The following is a 9,878-nucleotide window of genomic DNA, read 5'->3' as shown; positions in this document are numbered from 1 at the left end:
CGCCCCCGCCCTCCTCCACAGCACTGTGTGGAGAAGGGGCAGGTGGGACCCAGCCAGGGCCCAGGGGAAGGCAGGGCCTGGAGCCCATGGGACCAGGGCCTGGTGTCAGGCACTTTAGCCAGAGTTTAAATCCAGAGGCACAGTTCCATGGACAGCAGCCTTGTCCAGATGTGGCTGGGAATTAGGTGGTGCAAACAGTTATGTGCTTGACGACTAGCTGAAAGGCTGGCGGTTTGAACCCAGCCAGAGGTACCTTGGAAGACAGACCTGGCAATCTGCTTCTGAGAGGTCACAGTCTTGAAAATCTTATGGAGCACAGTTCTACTTTGCACACATGGAGTCACCATGAGTCGGGATTGACTCAGTGGCAATCAGCAACAAACAAAGGCCCGATCTTGGCAGTGACTCACAGCTATGCGTGGCCTGTTAGGTGAATGTGGCTCCAGATGTCCTCAGCACAAGGAACCTAGCAGTGGAACCATCAGGGGAGGGGGTAGGGCAGTGCCAGGACACCAGAGTGGGGCTTTGCTTGGTGTCAGCGGAACGACTGACCAAGTGGTCCCCCATTGGGATGGGTTAGGCTGGGAACGGGGGAGTCCTGGAGTGGAACCTCCAGGTGACTTTAAAGGCGGAGGGGAGGGATCCCCTCCTCACCCTTTCTCCCATCCTGTCCCCAACAGCACCTCCCTTGAAGGGGACACAGGCCCCAGGTTGGCTGTGGTAGAAGGCGAAGCTGAGGGCTGGGGTACCTCGCCAGAGCTGGGGGCTCCTCCATGAGCACATGGAACCCTCCCATGGACATGTGGCCCCTGTTTGATGCACAAGGGCAAAGGACACCCAGCGTGGAGGTGAGATGCCAAGCCTTCGGGCAGCCCTGGGCTCTCATATCATGACAGCCTTGGGGCAGGCCAGCGACCCTGGGCTGAAAAGGGCACCAAGGAATGCCCAAATGGGGCTCATGCCGGGTGGCCATCATGCTTTGTGTCTGTCCCAGATGGTTGGGGGCTCCCTGTGGGCTGGCTGGGGCTGGGGTGGGCAGGATGACAGTCACCTGTGTCCCCATCGCCCACATCCTGCCAGCCCAGGGCCCAGCACCAAGTAGGCACTTAGCCAAGCAAGAGCTGGGTGGGACTGCAGGGACGAGGGTGGGTCTTGAGCCCAGGCCAGCCCTGGCCACAGTCTCTACCAACTGGGGATGGAGACAGAGCCCATGTGTACCATGACTGCTGGGCTGCTGGCAGCAGGGCCCCAGAGCTGGGCCCAGATTTGGGGGGTGGCACCCAGGCAGGGGCTCTGTGCCCCCCACCCAGGCATCGGAAGAGACAGTTGGCTGGGGCTAGTGTCCCACCCACTCCCCCAGCTGGCTCCACGGCCAAATGAGACACGTGCCTGGAGCAGTCCAACCCCTCTCACCCCACCACCCGCCTGCCCACCCGCAGTGGCCAGGGTGAGGGTGGCGGGTGGGCAGAGGGGGCTGTGGCCTCCCTCTTTCTCCTCCCTCCCCTGGACTGAGCAGCTTTGATCCAATTTTCGATTGTGGGAAATATGAAATGAATGGTGTTAAATCCTGTCCGGACTGCGGACTGCGGTCAGGGGCGGGGGCGGCTGTCTGGCCTGATGAAAGGCCTGCTCCCTCCCCGGGTGCGGGCCAGATGGCTGCCCTGCCAAGGCTCCGGAGGCCTCTGAGGCACACGCCCAGCCTTTGTGGGCCGTTTAACACTATGAATGGGGCCAAAGTGTGGGAAACTTGCTGGGCTCCTGGCTCACACCATCCGATGTGAATAGCACCCTCGTGGCCGAGGAGGGACTGTGGGGGAGGGGAGGGATCTGGAGGCCTGGCCCCAGGCGGACTTTGCTGCGCAGAAGCACAGCGGAATGTTGGGGGGGGGCTCAGATCCTCCCCTTGACTGCCCCTAGAAGCCATGGAGGGGTGGGCTAGGGGTGGCTTTGAGAAGGGAGGGGAGCTTGTTCTGCCTGCCATTCCCAGAGCCCTCACCCTGGAGAGCTCAGTAAGTCTGAGGGGCCGGCTAGTTGGGGTAGGGGGGTGTCTGGAGTTAATGATGCCCCGCAGAAACAACCATTGTGGCGGGGAGCCTTGGTGTGGACGTGGGGTCTCCGGGCAAACCCTGCTAGTTGGGCATGGCTATGTTAAACTCACCAATCAAGGATTATAACCGTTTCTAAGTAGCCCCCACCTCCAAGGCCACCCATGTCCCTGGCTGACTGCAGAGCAAAGGGCTCCTCAGGAAGGCAGGGCCTGGAGGCAGAGGGAGGCTCAGGGGCATTTGTTCCCAGCTACCAGAGGAAGACTCCTTGGAGAAGAGCCACAGAGTCCTCCTCCCCAGACACCTACCTCCCTCCTCGCCGCCCCCCCGCCAACCTATGGCTCTAATCGCCTCTGGCACTGGTTCGCCCAGGCCCTGCAGGCTGGGCTGGCCTGGGGCACCCTGCCTCACCCACCTGCCTCCAGCCCACCTGCCCCCTTGCAGCCCAGGTGTGAAGCGTGAGTCCCAGGATTGTGTGCAGGCCACTGTCCTGTGAAAGGCCAGGTTGCCCCCACCTGGGACTTCTGGTCCCAAAAAGGTTTCCAGTGTGTGTGTGGGGAGCAGACAGGCCCTCAGGAGGGATAGGGACGGCTCAAATCTCACCACTTTTCCCCCTTCTATCCCAGAAGCCCCTCCTTGGTGGAAATGCAGAAAGTCATGCCGCCTGGGAGGTGGGGAGATGGCCTTATTCCCAGGTTGCTGAGGGCATGACCCACTCTGTCCAGGAAGCCTCCAGGGGGCCCCCTCCTCTGCCCTTCCCTCCTTTCACCTTCTCTCTTCCCCCTCCCTTTCACCTCTTCCCTCCTCTCCCCCTCCCCCGCTGCCCTCCCCTCCCCTCCTCTGCACAGACCTAGTGGTGCCCCCTGGAGTCGTGCTGTGCCTGTGGTCCATCCAAATGCAGGCCTATGAAAATGCAGCCCCCCACCCCTGCACCCAGTAGCTCCTGGTGGGAGCCCCAGGCCATCCCTCCATCACTAGCCTGGTCCACCTGTGGTCTCTGAGTCTGCACCTAGCCCTGCAAGGAAGCACTTGGGCTCCTGTCCCCAGGTGTGGACCAGCCCCAGCCAGTGAGGATGCCTGGGGGCTCTAGTGGGGCTGGTGCCTAGCAGCTGATTAGCGTCGTCCTTGACAGTTGGAGGGGGTCAGTGTCTCCCCTTGGGGAGAGCTGTGGGGAGGAGGGTGTAAGAGCCCCCAGTCACTGAGCTTGGGATGTGAAATCTCCAGCCTTAGCACAGTCCTGCAGAGGGAATATCCCTCTCCCCATTTTACAGACGAGAAACCAGAGGGTCACAGAGGTTAAGTGACTTGCCCAAGGTCTACGTACCCTGGGACGACTCACACGATGATGATGATGATGATGATAGTGATAATGCATCATGCATCCGAGCATTTACTGCAGGCTAGGCTGACTGAGTGCTTTCCCTGTGTTTACCAGGTCAGTCTTCACAAAGTGGATACTACTTATTACCCCTATTTTACAGATAAGCAAACAGGCAAACAGAGGCGCAGAGGCCACACTGCTGGTGAGGGTCGCAGCTGGGATTGGAACCTGTGACACTTGCTTTTTGTGGGTCCCAAGCAGCCAGGGAAGGTCGGGTCCGAGGGAGAGGGGCGCGCAGGCCAGAGGCATGGAGCCTAGGGCATTAATGTGTTCAGAATTCCAGGAGGAGAAGCGACACCAGGCGCGTGGGGTTTGAGTCCCTATGAGGGGCGGGAGCGCAGGGAATGGCGGGCTCTCCCCGGTGCCACGAGCCCCTACCAGGCTCCCCAGCATGGGGAGGGCGGCTCCTAGATCGATCCGCCGCGCTGCAAGCGCGCGCTCCAGATGGCGAGTGGCCCCGTGACCGCGGACAAAGGCGGCCGCGGCCCCAGGCGGCCTGCATGGGAGGCACGCGCTGCCCTTTGTCGCCGCCGAAAGCCGCCAGGGGAGCACGGAGTGTGGGAACCGCCGGCTGCACCACCCACCCGGGTTAGCGAGACTCTGGGGCCCCTCCCCTCGGGCGGAGGAGCGTGGCCCCCTTTGGCCTCAGCTCCCTGCACCCGCGTTTGAGAGCCAGAGCAAAGGACTGGGTGGAGGAGGTGGGGGGGGGGTCTTTCTCCCTCCATCCCGCTCTATTTGTGGAAAGACTCTCTTTCCTTGGTTGGGGGTGGGGGGCGGGGGGAGCGACTGGGAGGATCAGGTGGCTGAGACCTGCCCCCCACCCGCTGGAGAGGGGGTGGGGCCCGAATTGCTTCGGGGGAGATCCTCACGTGGAGGAGGTAGTGAATTTACAACCAAGGAGAGGATACCATTGACCAAGTCCCCTGACGAGGGCAGGAGATCAAGGGAAGCACCTCAAATGCCAACAGAGTTTGAGGGGCATAACGATGGATAGTTTTTCTTCCATGTCTGTATTTTCCAAAGGTTCCTGAATGACCATTCACAACTTATGTAATTTTAAAAAATAATCCAAGCAAATAAATATAATTTTATTTGTGCATATGTATATTAAATCTGCTGCAAGAGACCTCTTAAAAGTGTTAAAAAGCAAAGATGTCACCTTGAGGACTAAGGTGCACCTGACTCAAGCCACAGTATTTTCAATCACCTCACATGCATGTGAAAGCTGGACAAAGAATAAGGAAGACTGAAGAATAATTGATGAATTTGAATTATCGTGTTAACGAAGAATATTGAATATACCACGAACTGCCAGAAGAATGAACAAATCTGTCTTGGAAGAAGTCCAGCCAGAATGCTCCTTAGAGGTGAGGATGGTAAGACTTCGTCTCATATACTTTGGACATGTTATCAAGAGGAACCGTCCCTGGAGAAGGACATCATGCTTGGTAAAGTAGAGGGTCATCGAAAAAGAGGAAGACCCTCAATGAGATGAACTGACACAGTGGCTGCAACAATGGGCTCAGGACTGGGCAGTGTTTCCTTCTGTCGTACACAGGGTCGCTGTGAGTCGGAACCCACTCAACGGCACCTAACAGCAACATGCTACGTATAAATATATAATACAACAACATATAAATGTAAATACATATTTATATAATATAAAATATGTATGTATAAGTATATCTGTAGTCATGGCCCTTGGGTGACCCCCAGGGAGCCTGGAGGCATCTTGTGGGCAGGTGCTTGAGGCACACGTTTTCCAGAAGAGAACTGGGGTTTTGCCAGTGAAGAGCCCCTGAGAAGACAGAAGTGAAGGGGAAGGTAGGGTGACAAGGTGGGGGCTTCCAGGGGGAAGTGAGGCCTGGGAGGTGTGTCCAGGTGAGGAATTCCCAGAAGCACCTTCCAGTGAGGGAATGGCTGCAGGTGAGAGAGACCGGGGCCACCGGAGGCAGGGCTGGAAGCCTCCATGTCTGGCTGGAAGGAGGCTCCCATTAGTGTGTGCCTGTGTGCTGCATCCATACGTGTGTGCCTGTGCATGTGTGTGCAGCCATTCATGTACCCATACATGTGTACCTCTGTGTCCAGCCATGCATGTGTGCCCATGCATGCATGCTTGTGCATGTGTGTCTGTACATGTATGCCTTTGCTTGTGCTCCTGTGCGCATCTGTGCCCGTGTGTGCCTGGGCATGTATGCCTGGACTCTAGAAATAAAAGGCCTGGCACTGGCCCAGAAGGCCTCACTGGCTAGGACCTCCTCCCTCAGCAGGTCAGTGTGTGAATGCACTGCAGGCCGATGGATGCTTCTGAAACCGCCTTCGAGTCACTTGTTCCCAGCCCTGCCTGGCTGCCCAGCGGTTAGAGGTCAGGGTCAAGCACTCTATGTGCACCCTTCCTGGAATAGGTCCCTGGGGTGAGTGTCGGGGAAAGACCTTAATAACTACTCCCCCCAGAATTTGTGGGGCCGGTGTGCCACCGACGCCACACCTGTAGCCCATCCAGGCCCCCAGCAGCCCTCAGAGGCAGGAAACACTATCCCCACTTCGTAGGCTGAGGCAAGGTGGGCAAGGGCAGCAGCAGGGCAGGGGTCAGCAGGCCTTCTCCTGCCCCCCAGCCAGGGTGTCACAGCTAAAGAGAGGCAGCTGCCAGCACTCTCCCCACTGCAGCTAGGATGAGGACTCTGAAGTTGACTTCACAGCTCGGTGGCTGTATCTAGACTTGGGGTGCTGCTGCTGTTGTTGTTAGGTGCCGTCAGGTTGGTTCCGACTCATAGTGACCCTATGTACAACAGAACAAAACACTGCCTGGTCCCGCACCATCCTCACAATCCTTGTTATGCTTGAGCCCATTATTGCAGGCACCGTGTCAATCCATCTCACGAAGGGTCTTCCTCTTTTTCACTGGCCCTCTACTTTACCAAGCATGATGTCCTTCTCCAGGGACTTGTCCCTTCCGATAACATGTCCAAAGTACGTGAGACAAAGTCTCGCTATCCTTGCTTCTAAGGAGTATGCTGGCTGGACTTCCTCCAAGGCAGATTTGTTCGTTCTTCTGGCAGTCCATGGTATATTCAATATTCTTCACGAACACCATAATTCAAAGCCATCAGTTCTTCTTCGGTCTTCCTTATTCATTGTCCAGTTTTCCTATGCATATGAGGTGATTGAAAATGCCATGGCTTGGGTCAGGCCCACCTTAGTCCTCAAAGTAACTTCTTTGCTTTTTAACCCTTTTAAGAGGTCTTTTGCAGCAGATTTGTCCAATGCAATACGTCATTTGATTTCTTGACTGCTGCTTCCATGGGTGTTGATTGTGGATCCAAGTAAAACGAAATCCTTGACAACTTCAATATTTTCTCTGTTTATCATGATGTTGCTTATTGGTCCAGTTGTGAGGATTTTTGTTTTCTTTATGTTGAGGTGTAATCTGTACTGAAGGCTGTAGTCCTTAATCTTCATCAGTAAGTGCTTCAAGTCCTCTTTGCTTTCAGCAAACAAGGTTGTGTCATCTGTGTATCACAGGTTATTAATGAGTCTTCCTCTAATCCTGACGCCCTGTCCTTCTTCACATAGTCCAGCTTCTTGGATTATTTGCTCAGCATACAGATTGAATAAGTATGGTGGAGGATACAACTCTGACACACACCTTTCTGTCTTTAAACCACACGGTATCTATTCCTTTGTTCTGTTCGAACTAATGCCTCTTTGTCTATGTACAGGTTCCTCATGAACACAATTAAGTGTTCTGGAATTCCCATTCTTTGCAATGTTATCCATAATTTGTTAGGATCCACATAGTGGAATGCCTTTGCATAGTCAATAAAACACTGGTAAACATCTTTCTGATATTCTCTGCTTTCAGCCATGATCCATCTGACATCAGCAATGATGTCCTTTGATCCATGTCCTCTTCTGAATCTGGCTTGAGTTTCTGGCAGTTCCCTGTCAATGTTCTGGTGCAACCGTTTTTGAATTATCTTCAGCAAAATTTTACTTGCGTGTGATATTAATGATATTGTTTGATAATATCTGCATTCTGTTGGATCACCTTTCTTTGGAATGGGCTCAAATATGGATCTCTTTCAGTTGGTTGGCCAGGTATCTGTCTTCCAAATTTCTTGGCATAGACAAGTGAGCACTTCCAGCGCTGCATCCGTTTGTTGAAACATCTCAATCGGTATTCCATCAGTTCCTGGAGCCTTGTTTTTCGCCAATGCCTTAAGTGCAACATGGACTTCTTTCTTCAGTACCATTGGTTCTTGATCATATGCTGCTTCCTGAAATGGTTGAACATGGACCAATTCTTTTTGGTACAGTGAGTCTACGTTTTCCTTCCATCTTCTTTTGATGCTTCCTGTGTCGTTCAATATGTTCCCTGTAGAATCCTTCAATATTGTAACTCAAGGCTTGACCTTTTTCTTCAGTTCTTTCAGCTTGAGAAATGCCAAGCATGTTCTTCCCTTTAGGTTTTCTAACTCCAGGTCTTTGCACATGTCATTATAATACTTTATTTTGTCCTCTCATGCTGCCCTTTGAAATCTTCAGTTGTTTTACTTCATCGTTTCTTCCGTTCAATTTAGCTATTCTACGTTCAAGAGAAAGTTTCAGAGTCTCTTTTGACATCCATTTTGGTCCTTTCTTTCTTTCCTATCTTTTTAATGACCTTTTGCTTTTTTCACGTATGGTGTTCTTGTTGTCATTCCACAATTCGTCCGGTCTTCAGTCATTAGTGTTCAATGTGTCAAATCTATTCTTGAGATGGTCTCTAAAGCCAGGTGGAATATACTTAAGGCTGTTTTTTGACTCTCATAGACTTGCTCTAATTTTCTTCAGCTTCAACTTGAACTTGCATATGAGCAATTGATGGTCTGTTCCACAGTTGGCCCCTGGCATTATTCTGACTGATGATATTGAGCTTCTCATAGCTTCTTTCCACAGACGTAGTCGATTTGATTCCTGTGTATTCCATCTGGCGAGGTCCACATGTATAGTCACCGTTTATGTTGTTGAAAAAAGGTATTTGCAATGAAGAAGTTGTTGGTCTTGCAAAATTCTGTCATGTGATCTCAGCGTCATTTCTATCACCAAGGCCATACTTTCCAACTACCGATCCTTGTTTCCAACTTTCGCATTCCAATCACCAGTAATTATCAATGCATCTTGATTGCATGTTTGATCAATTTCAGACTGCAAAAGTTGGTAAAAATCTTCAATTTCTTCATCTGTGGCCTAAGTGGTTGGTGGGTAAATTTGAATAATAGTTGTATTAACTGGTCTTCCTTGTAGGCATATGGATATTATCCTACTACTGACAGTGTTGTACTTCAGGATAGATCTTGAAATATTCTTTTTCACGATAAGTATGATACCATTCCTCTTCAATCTGTCATTCCCATTATAGTAGACCATATGATTGTCAGATTCAAAATGGCCAATACTAGTCCATTTCAGCTTACTAATGCCTAGGATACCAATCCCTCTACGTTCTATTTCATTTTTGATGACTTTCATTTTTCCTGGATTCATACTTTGTACATTCCATGGTCCGATTATTACTGGATGTCTGCAGCTGTTTCTTCTCATTTTGAGTTGTGCCACATCAGCAAATGAAGGTTCTGAAAGCTTTACTCCATTAAGTTTGACTCTACTTTGAGGAGGCAGCTCTTCCCCAGTCGTCTTTTGAATGCCTTCCCACCTGAGAGGCTCATCTTCTGCACTATGTCAGACAATGTTCTGCTGCTATTCACAAGGTTTTCACTGGCCAATTTTTTCAGAAGTATACTGCTAGGTCCTTCCTCCTAGTCTGTCAGCTCAGCTGAAACCTGTCCACCATGGGTGATCCTGCTGGTATTTGAATACCAGTGGCATAACTGCCAGCATCACAGCAACTCAAAAGCCACCACAGCACAACAAACTGACAGATGAGGTTGGTTTCACAGCTGGGTGGCTGTGTCTAGGCTTGGGATGCTGCTAGGCCTGGGTTACAGGGGGCAGACCACTGGGACACCCAAGTGCCAGTGGGAATGTAGGCTGCATGGGAGGATTGAGGGGACGGGTCTGCCATCTAAGGAATGGGGCCTGTCTCCACACTCCTGACATGGAGTAACCCCCTCCTTATGCTGGGTGAGTGGAGTAGTTTAAGGCTGGGAGGTGCCCCCTTCCTCACCGTGTGGAGGGGCCCCAGGCAGGCAGTGGGTGGGTGGTGGAGAGGGTCCTGGGTGAAGCTGGCCTTCTCACCCCCTACTCAGAACCCCCTCAGGGGAGAGCCCTCTGCCCAGCACCTGCACACACCGTACCCCTGCCTGTTGAGATGGGAGCCTGGGAGGCTCTGAGCAGGTGTGTGTTTGGAGACAGCCCTGTGCCATTTCTAGGCCCCCCTCTGCTGGGATACCTGTGTGACTTTATGGGATTCTGTGAATTTGGTTGGCTTGGACGCTTCTCCCCCTTGAACG

This window comes from Trichechus manatus, unplaced genomic scaffold (assembly GCF_000243295.1).
Source record: "Trichechus manatus latirostris isolate Lorelei unplaced genomic scaffold, TriManLat1.0 scaffold00122, whole genome shotgun sequence".
In the NCBI taxonomy this organism is placed as follows: domain Eukaryota; kingdom Metazoa; phylum Chordata; class Mammalia; order Sirenia; family Trichechidae; genus Trichechus; species Trichechus manatus.
Note: the sequence above shows the minus strand (reverse complement) of the source record.